Raw genomic sequence first — 17501 nt, forward strand, 5'->3', positions numbered from 1 at the left:
AATGATAAAAGACGATTCCAAACGTCTTTTCTGTGTTGCAGAAAGCCGGGCAGGTAGCTTCATTTTGCCAACATTGCTTCTACTCAGCCTGTAGTAGATCTCTGATCCTAGGAGATAGCAGAAGGAAAAACTATGCTAGGAAAAAAGTTCTGCATAAATGTAGATCCTCCAATCACATAATATATTTGTATAATTCTTTTACACAAGTGCCAAAGGTAATGCCACAGCACACTCCCATCAACATTTCTATATCTTTTAGATCCAGTCCAGAGGTGGGTTCCTACCAATTCGGATTGGTTCGGCCGAGTAGGTAGTAACTCAGCCTGCCATGCCCCTGAACCGGTTCTATCGGCCATCTTGATTTTTGGTTCTGCGCATGCACAGAACAATCTTCATTGCAAAAAATTAATTTTTTGCCTTTTCTAACGTTGTGCACATGCGCAGATCTTTTTAGGTGCAAATGCGCATGCACGCGGAGCTGGAAGTAATGTCGGCAGGAACCCACCCCTGATCCAGTCCATGTGTTACACCAATTAACACAGAAATCAACAGTTTTAGGTAGCTTAACCAAAGACCTCACTTAGTTTAGAGCTACAACTTAAAAAGGTATTTATTCAGTGCAATCCAGTACATATGCATTATTTACTGATCAGAATGTCTTATTGAATCATAATTGGGCTTATTTCCAGGCAAGCCTGCCTAGGATTGCAATATTAGTTAATTCATTAATGGGGCTGGAAAATGAAAGGACACTAGTTTATTTTTTTAGGGTACCTTAAATGCCATAAGAATGTAATTGGTGCAAGGCGATTGACATGTTCCCACGATTGGAGGTAAAGCCTAGAGGTAACACCAACAGGAATCTTTTATTGATAGCATTTTAACCTCCATCTTCAAATAGCTAAAGAAAAGCAAACAATAAAAGAAATCTGGACTGAGATGTCGAAATTATTTCCATGCTTCATACTTGGAGTGCTTCCTCTGGTGGACGATTGATTTGTTAAGTACTATCAATGTTAAGCAAGAAATAGAAGTTTCCAAACAATTGGATTTGAGATCGTGGAAAAATACATGTGGTGATTACTTTTTAATTAAATATTTTATTTGGCCGCATCCAGTATAATAAATACAAGGTCCTTTGCTGTAATTCTGGCAAGCTTTCTTCCTGGGAGGTTCTCCCTTTCGACTGTCTGCCTTTCTAAAGTGGCTTGACAGGATTTGCTATTGTCTCTTTGGATTAGGACAGAGACCTTACCTTCTAACTGCAGCGATGTTTTCTGCAGCACAGGAAACTAGAATCAAAACCCCAAGCTACAATTAAGAAATGGAACTGGGAAATGCAGCGAATTAAAAAGTTGCAGCTTAAAGGCAATCCATATGTTAGCAAATGCTTTCCAAATGATCTAGCCTCGACCCCCTGAGTTGCAGAAGGGAGGGGGGACTGGATGGGGCTCCAGATTGCATCTATGATCTGTAGATTTTACTGAGCTCCAGCTCTGCTGCGGTGTGGCATGACCCTTATGCCAGGGGTCGGCGCACTCACCCTGGGGGAGTGAGCATGGAAGAATGGCAGCTCCCCCTCCCTCGGACCCAGTGTGTGGGGTCTCAGCTCTGAACTGCTAATTAAACTCATTCACAGTTCCAACATTGCAGCCCCCCCTAGCCAAAAATCAGCTTTCTATCACTCCAGCACCCCTTGAGACCACACATAAGCAGGCGGCATCCCAAACCTTTGCATGAAAGCAGGAAAACTGAGGAAATCATAACAGGGTAAGATGCAAGCAGAAAGAAAGGTGTTATATACCCCTGAAGAAGGAGGAGAAAGAGCAAGGAAATCCTGGAGTTAAGCAAGAAGGGGCTAAATCCAGAAAAATTAATTTCTGCAATCCATATAAAACAAAATGACCAACCCCGAATACAAGTTTCCTAGTCCAATCCTCTCATGGCAACCAGCTGCAAACAACAACTAATTTAATGCAGTTACACTTCTGTCAAAAGATGCATTCCACCTATTCGGAAGGATCAGAAAAATATTTCATTAGACAACCACTCTTTGAATAGATAGAATATTTCAGTTTGCTGTCACCTTTTATGCTGTCACCTTTTATGCCACAATATACACCACAATTCAGATGAAGGCATTAAAACTGATTATTAATATTGACATATGAATATGAATAGCAGCACCACAATTAAGTCGTTTTAGGCCTAGATCGAATGACTGTATACTCTACCCATTTCAGATATGTAGCTAGATCTCATCCAGAAATATTGTAGCTAAGTCATTTTAGATTAATTAATAACCCAGTTCTCTGGAAAAGCTTCTAATGCTGAGAAAGGTAGAAGAAAAAAGAAGAAGAAGAACAGCAGCAAGGTATATGGTTACAGAGGCTATGGGTGCACTATTGGGACACATGAAAGAACAGCTTAGGGAGCAAAATCTATGTTGTCATTAGGAGTCAAATAGTTTGGTGGTACATAATTATTTACTCATAAAGAACAAAGCATTTTTTTCTGGAAAAAAAACTATTTCAACGATCTCATCTTGTGGACATTGTTCAGTCTATATAATATAAGGTAAAACTTTTGGTAACTTCATTGAGACTTCTATGTAGGATGAATATCAGAAGTTACTTGCCACACAATTTTTGCATGTACAAAATTTCCATTTTCTTAAAAGAACCATGTTGCCTCTCTTTTTCCACCTGAGAAATAGACAGACAATGCAAGGGATCCTAAGGGGGAAAAAAAGAAAAATGTATTTTTACTATGTTCCATCCAGCCTTCTCTCTCACCAAATTACATTTTTTCTCAGATCTAACTTTCATCATGAAAGCAATATCTTGATGCAGTATAAATTTCTCACCATAGACATTGTTGAATTTTGATCCTGCCTTTTCTCCAAGAACTAGAAGCCTCATGAGTTCTCTTTAACTAAGCTATACAACAACCCTGTGTCATAGGCTGGATTGAGAGAGAAAGACTGGATAAAAGTCACTGAGTTTGCACAATTGATGATGGACTTTGAACTGAATCTCTCCAGTCCCATTACCACACCTTAAATACTAGGCTATGCTGCTTCTCAAGTCATGCATCTAGATCTTTCTAGATCTAAAGATTTTTATTCTCTGTGTGTAAATGAAGATGTATAAGTTAAGAATATGTCATCGAAATAGCATTTAAATAAATGTTTCAAAATGCCAATTTACCTTCATTTCTTCACATTTTATTTTTCTGAATGGTCACATATTGAATTTTTGACATACTGGTACTAATTCATGTTTAAACAGGAATTTTATGTTTGTCAAAACTGATAATAAAATATGAATGTATTATCAAGTTACTACTAAAACAAATATTTAGGGCAAGCCTTTGCAAACATACTAGAGATTGATTACTGTAGATCCCTAAATTTGCTTCTCCATTCCTACAATTTGCTTTTGTGTGTAGGCTGAATTTCATTTTGTAAATTATTTAACATGCCTTCTTTTCCTGGATATAACAGTTTCATATATCAGCAATACTGTAGAAAGTTGATTGTAATATGTATAGTTAGAATAAAGGAATTGAGATTTGATTCAGGATCAGTTGATTCCTGCTACTGACTTGAAATTTCTCTAGCTCATCAGATGCATTTTTCCTAAATCATCACAGCTGGGACATAAAATTGTCCTTGAAATAGGATTACTCATGGAGTCTAAGACAACTCACTGGGACCAACTTGCTGTGGCCATCTTGCCATGGCTATCTCACTGCAGCCAACTCACCATGGAATAACTCACCAAAGACAATTCCATGTGGAATAACTCAATACAATATTATCCATTATTTATTTGCCATCATTTCCATTGACAAAAATGAAAATAATGTCAAAAAATTAGTGCCAGATATTTATCGCATTGAGTTATATCACGTGAATTGACTGTGGTTTGATGTCCCACAGTGAGTTGGCCACAGCGAGATGGCTGGATGAATTGTCTCTTTCTGTTAATCATATAGATGTGGTAATAATGGTATTGTATTCAATATCAGTAAAAATTAAATAACAGTACGGCTTAAAATATTACTGTAGACATGTAGTCTTTGAGATGTATTTACATTCTGAAAATCCTAGTTTTAATCTGCCTTAATATTTCTGGCACTTCATTTGGAAAGAACACCATATTACTTACTACAGAAGACCTGCTTAGAAATTGCCTCTATGTCATTCAAAACATGATAATATAATTAAAAAGAAACTAACTCTGAAAATTAAACATATGTTCAGCATAACTGTCTTTCATACAGTTAAGACTATGTCGTGAATCTATCCTTATTCTAATAATATCACTACCATTAACAAGCAAGTACAGCAATTACCACTGTTTCTTTTAAAGGATTTTGAATGTCGTCAGAACTCGCCATTACACATATAAAGAAATGTAATAATGATAATGATCTCATCCACCTGGTAGATTTTTTCTCTGTTTATTTGACTTGGAAGAATATATGATTAGCATTCCCATAAGATATACTATTTCTATGCTGTGCCATTACAGACTGTAGAAGTTTGTTTTATTTCATGACTTACTATGTTTACAGCTCATCTTTTCACAAAAATTACTCAACAATTATCTTAACCTATTTACAGATTAAGAGCAGCAGTAAAATTCTCAAGCATCAAAAAGAAATGGAATACACGAAGTAGCCAGCTTTTTGAAGATAAACAGATGTGAGTCTATATTTGGATGGAAGAATACCTGGGAATCTCATAATTTTGAATTATCTGGTGGAAGACAGAAGAAGTTTTACTATTTTCATGTCCTTGTTAGCTGTGCAGTCCCAAGGCAGTTGACTGATTCAGTTCCCTTCTGGGTTAGGAAAATATTGTTCTTTAAAATAGAGCATGTTTGCTAATTCAACTGGTAGGCCAGGCCAGAAGTTTTCCAGAATACTATGCAACTAATGCTGTATAGAAAAGAAGAAAAGGAGGTAGCAGTAGTAGACAAAATAGTTGATTCTAATACAAATATACTCTTAAGCTACAGTAACCCCATGGAATTCTCTACATAAATACTGATAATTAAATTCTATGCTTTATTTGACAACACAATACTTAAGTGTTAGAAATGAATGTGTTTTTCCAAGGAATATGATCAGCCTATGAAAATGTGCATTTCTTTTTACAGTAGTGTTCCTATCATTCAGTAAATAATTATGAAAGTTGTGGGATATTTTTGGCCTAGGTCAAGTACTCTTCATGAAAAAAAAACATGCTAATGTGAGGAAATTAGTACAATGTCAAATGTCAAGGACTACAGAATAGCTGTTGAATATATACTTACTAAGACTCTTCTGGGAAGAATTGACATAATTACATGCTCTTAGCAAAAATTACAGTTGTTTGGTTTACTAGTAGCAATTTCAAAGTGAAGCATGGAAAGTGCAAACATTCTGGGAATGAAAACTGTGTGTCTAGATTGATCATGGTATTAAAATCATTTCGTAAATTTACTTGCTGATTTGCTCTTCCAAACATTCCATACATGACAATTGCTTATTTTAGTGTGCTTTCTGCTTATAAATAGCAGCAAATTCCCAGATGATTTTCAATTTTGAAGATGGATTTGATCATAAAAGATCATTGTCTTGGAACTCAGCTCTGTCAGTTGACTGTAGTTAAATTTAGGATTAATTTTAAGGTGCAAAGGTGAAATGAAGGAAACCCACTGCTCAACAGTTCCAGCCTACCAACTGTTTGTTTAGACTGACTTCTCAGGCAGGTTCAGAAATATATATATATATTAGAAAGTTGATGCAATTCTTTCAAAGGGCGAGCTACTATGATGACAATGGCCAAAACTAAGATAAAGCTATTTTATGAGTAAAGTTTGGAAACAGAATTGTTTCCTTGTTGTGGATTGCAGTGCAAGTAAAAAACACAATTAGGGACAGATCATGATGGGAAAAATATGTGTGGGAACCAGTATTTGACAGCTTGATGGCACGTAATGAAGAAACAGAATAATGGTCATTAATTGGTCAGTAATCAGTGAAGGCAAAAAACAAAGCAGAAATATTTAGTCAGTCCAAATGAGTTCTTGAGATTTACTAGCTCAAGAGAGGGCAGTATTATAATTCTACAATTTTATTCAAGGCCTAGCAGCCTGTGTCTTGACAATGGGCAATACAGATATTTATTCCAAACATTAATATTTCTTGGAAGAGAATTTAGAAACTTGAAAGTTTTGTGTACATGTATTACTTGCAAAGTTAATTAGCATATGCATTTAGGTAAATTGGCTGACCACAAGAAATATGGGAAGATAAAAAGAAGTATTCTGCCACAGTGCTCTCAAATCTGTTTGAAATCCACCCTTTTTGTTCTAAATTGTTGCTTTGTATCTCCATTTTGACATCCATACTCACTTCCAATGTTGTTTCACCAGAAATGTACCATAGATCAGATTTTGGTTTTTAAAAAAAGCCTTTTTTTAATACCAGGAAGGATGTTTCTGTCTTCCTCTTTATATTTTCAAGCAGTTTTAATCATTTGGAGGTCAATAACCATCAAACACTGTTAATTTCCAACAAATTATCTAATCCAGATGGTTGAACAATTTGGATAAACATTGGACCCAATAGGATCATAAAATAAATAAGCATGAAACAGTTTAAGGTTTCAGCTCTCGGCTCACCTAACCTAGGACCTCTGCAAGCTTCCCATCTTTCCAAACAGGAAAATGTAAATACGGTAATATGTAGCACGTGTTTGCAACGGGATCAACTTTCTGCTAGCATGGTGAAAGCCCACACACATAACTGCCTCAAGGGAGGTAAACTTCATTTAGATTAATATGTTAATCATGAACCAGGCCTAGTCTTTTTCCCTCCCTACTCTGTTACAGCTATTCAAAAATATGAATAAAGTAACAGGAAATAAGGTGTTATTCAATAGTATTGGGTAGATTATTTTTACATTTCAGGCAAGAAAATGATAAGAATGCTAGTAATTTAGAGGATTGGATATAATAATGTAAATTTTTAAACTTTGTAATTCAGAAATGGTTCATGATACTTCATTTGAAATATATGCATCATCTGATTTTAGTTTAGTTAATTTTTCTAGCTTGAATTTAAATTATAAATAAATAAATCTGAACATTATTCTTAACTCAGTTAAGAATAATGCAGTTACTTGATCTTTGTTACAGAGCATAATAAAATAGGAGGAAGTATTTTTTATGTATGTTATCACAGTCAAAGTAAAATAATGTTCTTTTGTGTCATTATACCAGACTGAGAGTATGTTCCTATTTGCACTTATGTGTTTGTGTATTTCTATGTCAAACATGCATCAGGATGGGGTGCAAGTAATGTCAAATCAAGCCACAGTCTATGGGTTGGCTTTTGAATTTATTACAGTTTGAAAACATCTGTCAAGCACTTTGTGCCCCAGTTGTTGTCCTTTAAGGAATCTGGTATCCTTTTATCTTATAGGATCACATGGCAGTTATTTTGAACAGTTAATGGTTTTCAGATGGGCAACTAGATCTTAGAAAATGCAATTTTCTGTATAACCATGGTAATACAAAAACCAGCATAGTAACTGAAGAAGGGAACTCAAAAGTTGACAAGATGGTTTATTGGGATTCATTTTTAATGGTATCTGTTGACCTGAAAACAAAGTAAGATCATTTTTGCTCATATCTGAGGAAAAAAGAAAAAAAGTGTTTTAAAACATTTTTAAACAGTATTAAAATAGCCAAAGAAAAAAATCATCTCTTCTTTGCTTTGCCTACTTAAAACAAGGCTGTATTTTAGCAAAATAAAATGAGTTTAATAATCTATCAGATGAAGGATTTTTAAAAAATTTACTTCCATTTTAATTGGGATGACATAAGTTAAACAACATTCTCTCTCTCTCTCTCTCTCTTGAATATGTATGTATGTGTTATAGCAATTTCAACCAAACTTGGTATATAGATGATTTGCTCTCTGGAGAAAAATACTGTGGGGGTAAGACACCTCTAACACCCCTCGGTGTGTGTATTCTTTTAAGATGCAGCCTATTGTGCCTTTCAATGGCTTCTACTGTACTGCTGTAAAATGGTTTCTACTGTACAGCACAGTGGAGTTGTCATGGTAAGGGCTTCACAGTACTCCACAAGGGGGCTCCCTCGGGTAAGGGGTAAAATCCAACATTAGAAATTACATTTGGTCTGGACATTTCCCCATATAAATAAATACCTGGGCAACGCTGTGCTTCGGTGTGTGTGTGTGTGTGTGCGCGCGCGTGCACATGCGCATGTGCGCTCGTGTGTGCGTGTGCATGCGCACATTCAGTATCCAATTCTTAATCTTGATAAAGAAGAAATTAGCTTTTACCAGCAAAATGATCATAATGATGATAACCCCCAGAAGTGCACTGATAAAAGACAAACTTTTTTCATCATTAGCATTCCTATTACAAGGCCATTAACTGTTATAGAATGTTATCTTGAAACATTACTATTATATTTCTATCTTGCCTTTTTTATTATCAATAGTACTGGATTTTCATTTTCCTTATAAAACCAAATGGCAGCAATTTATTTAAAAGTAGCAAGGTGAAAGATACCACATGGAAATAATGTGGCATCAGGGATTTAATCTCAAAATCTATTCATATCTGCAGAGAGAATTCTATCTCTTTAATCTGACTTTGGTGATTAAATGGTCTAGAAGGAAAAAGCCAAGACTCACTCTTGTGGATGATACATGAAAGAAGGAAATGGGGTGCAAGTCCCTGGTTATTGTTAGCAGGGTGCAGACTTTGAGCCTGCCTCATCTACATTTCTTGGAAAAATACGTGGGAAAATTCCATTCACAGAAAATCCATTTAGGATTAGGATTAGGTCCCCATGAACTCATAGAGCAAAATGGACATCGCCATTGGATTCAGAGCTCATCGGTATGGTTAGGAATGTACGTAGGTTTCCCAGAGGTGGGTTTCAAAATTTTTTACTACTGGTTCGGTGGGCGTGGCTACATGGGGGGGGTCATGTGACTGAGTGGGCGTGGCCAACCTGAGCCACTCACAGCCACTCAGTCACATGACCCACTCACCAAGCCATGCCCACCGAAACGGTGGTGAAAAGTTTTGACAGAGATGGGGGCTCCAGCCTCGATAGAGCTAAGGGAGCAGCTGCAAACTACCCAGCAAGAAAAAGAGTTTTTGTCCTCCCCGCCCCCCAGGAACACTCTGCAGGCTTCAGCAGGGCTGGGGAAGGCAAAAGCACCCCCATTTTTGCAGAAAATGGGCTGTTTTTCACAAAATGGGAGCATTTTTCCCTTCTCCCAGCCCCACTGAAGCCTGCAGAGTGCTTCTGGAGGCAGGGGAAATGCAAAAACACCTCCATGTTTGCGAAAAACAACCCATTTTTCACCCATTTACCTCAAAAACAGGGGCATTTTCCCCTTCCCCCAGCCCTGCTGAATCCTGCAGAGTGCTTCTGGAGGCTGGGGGAAGGCAAAAATGCCTCTGTTTTTGCAAAAAAAAAGCTCATCTCGGAAACCTCTCTGGGACTGGCATGTGTACACCATTAAAAAAAGGGGGGGGGAAATACATTTTTTCAATGAAGATTTTTCTGTGCATGTGCAGAACAGAAAGTAAAGATGGCAGCGCCCAGGATATAACTGGTATGGTCACATGTCCAGCCGAGTTACTACCTATTCAGCTGAACCCATCCGAACTGTTAGGAACTCACCTCTGAACTTTCCGCCGTGTTTTATCTACATATTCTAGCAAAATACATCTAGGAAAATCCCAGGGTTAGGGAAGGATCTCCCTGAACCTGTAAAGCAAAATGGACATCTCCAATAGATTTGTAGCCTCTGGTTATGGTTAGGAGGGTTCATACTTTTCAAGCCTGCCTCATCTACATTTCCTTGTAAAATACATGGGAAAATCCTATTCTTGGAAAATCCACTTAGCATTAGGATTAGGTCTCCATGAATTCTGAGAGCAAAATCAACAGCACCAATGAATTCGGAGCCCCTCGGTATGTTAGCAGAGTGTAGACTTTTCAAGCTTGCTTCATCTACATTTCTGGCAAAATACATAGGAAAATCGCATTCATGAAAAATCCACTTAGGGTTAGGGTTAGGTCTGCATGAAGTCGGAGAGCAAAATGGACATCACTAATGGATTCAGATTCCCTGGTTATGGTTAGGAAGTTGCATACTTTTCAGCCTGCCTCATCTACATTTCCTGCTAAAATACATGGGAAAATCCCACTCATGAAAAATCCACTTAGGGTTAGGTCCCAATGAACTCGTAGAGCAAAATGGACATCACCATTGGATTCAGAACACATCGGTATAGTTAGAAGTATACAAATTTGTTTAGCCTGCCTTATCTATATTTACTGGCAAAATACATGGGATAATCCCCTTCATAAAAATCCACTTAGGGTTAGGTCCCCATGAAATCACCATTGGATTCAGAGTCCCTATGTATAGTTAGATGACTGCACACTTTTTGAGCCTGCCTCATCTACATTTCCTGGTAAAATACATGGGAAAATCCCATTTGTAGAAAATCCACTTAGGGTTTGGGTTAGATCCCAATGAACTTGTAGAGCAAAATGACATCGCCTTTGGATTTGGAGCCCATTGGTATGATTAGGAGGGTGCAGACTTGCAAAATACATGGGAATATTCCCTTTGTGGAAAACCCACTTAGGGTTAGGTCTCCATGATTTCAGAGGGCAAACTGGACATCGCCATTGGATTCAGAGCCCCTACGTATGGTTAGGTGGGTTTTGTTCAGACCTAGGCTTCCTGATATAGTAAAAAGCACACACCTAGTCCCAAAAACTCTCTTTTTATTTTAAAGGCTATGAATTATGTTCATTCGCAGACTAATGAGTCCCAAATAGTTGTAACATGTCCTACAGTAAGCTCCCAAAGTCCTTCAGGATAAGGCTGATAAGCACCCACCTTCATCTTCCTGGAAATGCTGCCAAAGACTTAATTGGCAATTAGCTTGGCAAGACCACACAGAGCAAAAAGTCAGAATGGAGCTTCAGGAGATAAACTCACTAGCATGCACCAAGTTGCTTCCTGCAAAGGCTTATGTGCCTTTGCTCCTCCTTTATGTCTTATGGGAGAGCAAATTACCTACAAGCCTTACTCCTGAGTCATCCCTCGTATCTTAACTGTTCTTGCCTTCTGGCAGCTCTGCATATACGTGTGCTGGGAACAGGAGGAGCCTATTCCTCTGCCTCATTGCTGTATGCTCTGGAGGCAGCACATAATTCCAGGATGGCCCTGCCCTGCCCCCCTGCATCCAACAAAGAGCCCTAATCCAAGCCTTCCCCAGACTCCAGGACTGGCCCATGTTCCTCTTCAACATCCTTGCTGTCTTACTCTACTGCCAGCTCTGCCGGCCGTCAGCAGACCACAACAGGTTCATACTTTTCGAATCTGCCTCATCTATATTTCCTGGTGAAATACATAGGAAAATCCCATTAGCAAGAAATCCACTTAGCGTTAGGTCCCCCTGAACTTGTAGAGCAAAATAGACATCAACATTGGATTTGGAGCACCTACATATGGTAAGAAGGGTTCATACTTTTAGAGCCCGCCTTTTCCTGGCAAAATACATGGGAAAATCCCATTCGCGAAAAATCCAGTTAGGGTTAGGTACCCAGAACTCATAGAGCAAAATGGATAGCACCATTGGATTTGGAGCCCATCAGTATGGCTAGGAGTATACAAACTTTTCGGGACTGCCTTATTTACATTTTTTAGCAAAATATATGGAAAAATTCCATTCATGGAAAATCCACTTAGGGTTAGGGTTAGGTCCCCCATGAACTTGTAGAGCAAAATGGACATCACCATTGGATTTGGAGCCTCTGGTTATGGTTAGGAGGGTGCATACCTTTCGAGCCTGCTGCATCGAAATTTGCTGGCAAAATACATGGGAAAATCCCATTTGCAAAGAAAAAATACTTATTAGGGTTAGGTCCCTGTTGTGGCCAGCAGAAGCCTTTGGAGCTGACACGAGACTCCGACAGCGAGGAGCCCTATGAGTCGGCTCTGGAAGATGTGGAGAACCCTGGACAGGGTTCCGACTCCGAGCAGGGCTCAAAGAGGCTGGTTGGCCACCAGGAGGCGCCTGAGCCTTGGACCAGTGGGGAGGAGACAAGGGAGTATGAGCCTGAGGTCAGCAGTAAGTTGTTCCTGGATGCCCGGCATCGAAGAGCTAATAGGCGTCAGGAACAGTTGCGCAAGTACAAGAGGTAATTGCACTCAGCTGGTGGTCATTAGGCTCCTCTCCAGACTATAAAAGGACTACTTGTGCACACGCCCCTCTTGCAGAAGTCAACGCAGGAATTAATGTTGGAGAACATTATTGTGAGATTGGCAGGCTGGATTGCTGCCAAGCCTTATCTGTGCTGGATTTCTGCCTAAGCTTGCCTGTGCCAGTTTGCTGCCAAGGACCTGTCTGTCTGTTAATTAAATGCCGTAACCAATGTTCCCTCTAAATTTTTTTCAGTGTGTGCGGAAAAGTATAGTGTTTGAGCGACATATTTTCATGCCTGAGCACCTGAATTTTTTTCACAGATGTCACCCAAGAAAACAACAAAATCAGTGTTATTTGAAACTCAAAGTTATGTTTATTCAAGGTACTCGCTTAATTAAAAGTGTTACATAATATATAACTATATAATATATATAGTAAGTTGAGGACTACTTGTATTCAAGTTCAATAGATGCGAACCAATACCGTAGGTTAGTTTTCTGTTTCCTGAAAATTATCCCCTTCTTCTCTTGTGCCATTGGTAAAAAAACAGAAGACTAATTCAAAGCATTTAAAAAGAAAATACATAATGACAGCATGCAAGTGTCAGCAAAAGCAGACAGATAAGGGAAAGAGGTATATGACCCTACACTTTCAGAATCAACCAGAAAGAAATCCCTTCCCAGACTAAATGTGTGTGTGTGTGTGTGTGTGTGTGTGTGTGTTGGATGGAAACTGCTGCATGGCATTTTCTTGACATGACCGCGGCCACGCAACCATGCAGCGTAGAGGGAATAGTGGCCGTAACTTATCTTTGGCTCGGAGTGTGTGTTGGTGTGGGACGAGGGGAGTCAGAACAGGTCCCCATGAACTCATACCCGAATGGTATGAATGTTGTGTTCTTTTTAATTATGTATTGTTCTTATGTGTCATTGTTTGTATCCCCTTCCCCTATGAGTTGTAAGCCGCCCTGAGTCCCCCCAGGGAAAAGGGCGGCCTATAAATAAACTCAAATTCAAATTCAAATACAGCAAAATGGACATCACCATTGGATTCGGAGCCCATCATTAGGAGAATACAAACTTTTTAAGCCTGCCTAATCTACATTTCCTGGGAAAATACATGGGAAAATCCCATTCTCAATAAATCCACTTAGGGTCAGGGTTAGGTACCCTTGAACTCATAGACCAAAATGGATATCACCATTGGATTCAGAGCCCATCATTATGGTTAGGAATATACAAACTTTTCAGGACAGCTTTATTTAAATATCAAAATAAATGGTGAAAATAAATGGGAAAATTCCATTGGTGAAAAATCCATTTAGGATTAGGGTTAAGTCCCCATGAACCTGTAGAAAAAAATGGACAACACCATTGGATTTGGAGCCCATGGTTATGGTTAGAGGTGTGCATGCTTTTTGAGCCTGTCGCATCTCTCATGTAAAATACATGGAATAGCAATAGCAATAGCAATAGCAGTAGACTTATATACCGCTTCATAGGCCTTTCAGGCCTCTCTAAGCGGTTTACAGAGAGTCAGCATATTGCCCCCAACAATCTGGGTCCTCATTTTACCCACCTCGGAAGGATGGAAGGCTGAGTCAACCCTGAGCCGGTGAGATTTGAACCGCTGACCTGCTGATCTAGCAGTAGCCTGCAGTGCTGCATTTAACCACTGCGCCACCTTGGAAAAATTCCATTTGTGGAAAATCCACTTGTGGGTTAGTGTTAGGTCTCCATGAACTCGTAGATCAAAATGGGCATTGTCAATGTATTCAGAACCCCTGGCTATGGTTATGAGGGTGCAAACTTTTTTCTTTTGATGTATCATCCTTTCATGTTTCATCCACAATAACTTTTCAGTTTTTTATCCCTTTTTTGAACTGCATATTTGTTTATATACAATTCCATATATCTTAGACAACATTTCTAGCAAAATATAGTCCTGTAGCTATCTCACAGTTTAACAGCCATGTCAATTCACACAATGCCTCTAACGTCATATTCATTAACGCTTAGAAATAAGTGCAGAACCACTTAAGTCTATGTTCCTACTACAAGTTGGTATCTCAAGCCACTTAGACATCCAGGAAGGATCAGCAGAATTGTAGCAGAATTGTATCTCCAGATCATTGTTTTATGGAGTCCTATAAAAAAATAAACCTCAGTTATAGAAGCTGCACGATTATCGTGTGAATTGGGAAATTCTGCCAAGTAGTACTTTACTATGAATAGTTGGCCTGCTCAAACATAAATACTCCTGGACACTGCGATAAGCAGTTTATCATCAATATCTCTATTGTCTCTTTTTAGTTCCAAGTATTAGTTCAAGTATTAATTCTGAAACTTAATACGGTCGCCTTAAGAAGAAATGTTTCTATGGATAATAGTCCTCTAGTCTAGATTGATGTTAAATCCAGTTGATCAAAGCTGGACTTAGACAGTTCCAAATGGTCCATCAACCATGTGCTCAGCAATTCTTCCACCTATAGTCCCAACTGGTAGTTGCTTGATTATGACTAACCCGTACTTAACAGATGATTAAGTAATCAAATAAAAGATTGATTAGGAAAGATCAAGCCCAAAACATGGAGAGAGATTTCAAGTACATTCTCATAGGTATTTCTAATTTCCAATCCCAGTTCTATTTTTCAAAACAGACATCATAGTAATATGATCCAACATGGTTCACTCTTTGATTGCACACCTACCTACTTTTCTTTCTATGTATCCATTCCAGTGGATCTCAGGGAGTAAATTAAAGAAAACTATTTAAAAAAATTAATCATGTGTTTCTATTTTAAAAAAAATAATCATGTGTTTCTTCATGTTAGATATAATCTCTATTCTGATTTAGTTACTACTTACAGATTTAAAAAGTACGCTTAAACTAGCCATCAGTTTGTTTACTTTTGAAGGAAAAAATACAACCAATACAAGTTTCTGATCCAATCAGTAACATATTCTGTACTGGAGCCCTACAGCTTTTTTCTCAAGATAACTTTGCCTATTGAAGATGCTTTTTTTAGGTGTGAACATGTAATATTTTTCTCAAACATTATTGCAGTCTTCAATGCAAGCATTCTTGATAGGCCCGGAAAACAAGTTGGCATCCAAAATATTTTTGTAGCATGTGACGTGTCCTGCATGTACAGTATATTATATGTATAGTGTAACAAGTTACAATGCATGTTGTCCACTTCCTTCTAGATAGGCCACCAACACAAATGTTTTCCTTGTCCAATAGGCAGGCTGAATCCATCTTTCAGCAATTCGTGGTGGTCTCTAACCATCAACAAGCCAAAAAAAAACATTTCCTCCAAATATTTGCATTAACCGGTTTCTTTATAGTGTGAAGAAATAAACCAGCTCCCCCTTCCATTGCCGGATTCCCTTGAAGAGAGTTCTTCCACTCCAAAGACTGCGCAGTTGCAATTAGAGCTATTCTCATTTAACTTTTCTGTTCTCCCCCCCCCAACCCCTCCTCCTTCTCCTGTAATCTCCATTTCCCTTCAACGTGCATTATTTAGTTTGGGAATTATGTCTATTTACTCTGAGTGGAAGTTGTACAAAGGTTATGTTTATGGGAGAAAATTATATCACTGACAAACGCTGATTGGCGTGTGGATCTTGCTAGGCAAAACAGCAAAGGGTGTTTTCATCAACTTGGAATAACACAATGATTGTGTTTTCAGCAGAACTAAGTGTTCACATACTCCAATGCTTTCTGATAGTTGTTTATACAAGACACAGTTTCCCAGATCCAGGAAAAAAAACACCTAGAGAGAGATTAATCAAAAAAGCAAGAATAGCATTAACCATAACACATAAGCGGGAATTTTACTTTGGAATTTACATTCTAAATTCTGTAGAAACGTTTGTATTGCTGGGATAATTCAGAGTCCTTGCAAGTATGGTGATTGCCTTCTACAGATCCTCATAAGACTGTTGACAAGAATGAATCAGGAAATATTTATTTGTTTCTTTGTTTTATTTCTCATGTCTTAACTTTCAGAGATTATATTATTCAAAACAAGAATTAAACTCTCATATTGAAAATATCCCTATAAAATCTTTTTAAAGTAAATTAAATAGTCTTGTTTTGTTAGCGATCAAGAGAATTCAGAAAACAGATTTATATAAAAAAAAAGTCATTATTTGTCCATTTTTGAAATGATAGATTCAGGATAAAACCCAGACATATTTTTAATGTTTAAATTATCATGCTGTTTTTGCTATTATTTATATTTACTATATGTTTGCTTATATAAATACTTAATGCATATTTATTTTCCATCTTTTTATTTTTTAGAAATAACTCAGAGTGGCAAGCATTCAACACACTTTCCTCTTCCACTTTCCCCACCACAACAAGTCTGTGAGGTGAGTTGGGCTGAAAGAAAGTGATTAGCCCAAGGTCACCCAGCTGCTTTCATGACTAAGGCAGGACTAGAACTCACAGTCTCTCACTTTCTAGCCTGATACTTTACCCAAGCTACTTAGTCATTTTTTTGTGACTATTTGTATCTTCTTTTTATTTTCATTGAACAATAAACCTATGCCTGGTGCACGCAACTTACAGTCCACAAACCAGTGGTGGGATTCAATTTTTTTTACTACCAGTTCTGTAGGCATGGCTTGGTGGGTGTGGCTTGGTGGGCATGGCATGGCTTGGTGGGCATGGCATGGTTTAGGTTTATTATTATTAAACACTTATAGGCCGCCCTTTTCCCTGAGGGGACTCAGGGCGGCTTACAATAATGAGGGAGGGGAGTGCAAGACAAGACATAAAAGAAAATGTGAGTAAAAATAATTAACAATAAAAGCACGACATTCACTCGGCATTCGGGCAGGGAGAGAGTAAAGTCCTATCCCCAGGCCTGACGGGATAGCCAGATCTTAAGGGCCGTGCGGAAGGCCTGGACGGTGGTGAGGGTGCGGATCTCCACGGGGAGATTGTTCCATAGCGTCGGAGCTGCAACTGAGAAGGCTCTCCTCCACGTAGTCGCCAGTCGGCACTGACTGGAGGATGGAATTCGGAGGAGGCCTACCCTGTGCGACCTGATGGGACGCAGGGAGGTAATTGGCAGAAGGCGGCCTCTCAAATAGTCAGACCCACTACCATGGAGTGCTTTGTGGATGGTAAGTAGGACCTTGAAGTGCACCCGGAGATCAACAGGTAGCCAGCGCAGCTTGGTGGGTGTGGCTTGGTGGGTATGGCAGGGGAA

Source organism: Thamnophis elegans, chromosome 5 (assembly GCF_009769535.1).
Source record: "Thamnophis elegans isolate rThaEle1 chromosome 5, rThaEle1.pri, whole genome shotgun sequence".
NCBI lineage: Eukaryota > Metazoa > Chordata > Lepidosauria > Squamata > Colubridae > Thamnophis > Thamnophis elegans.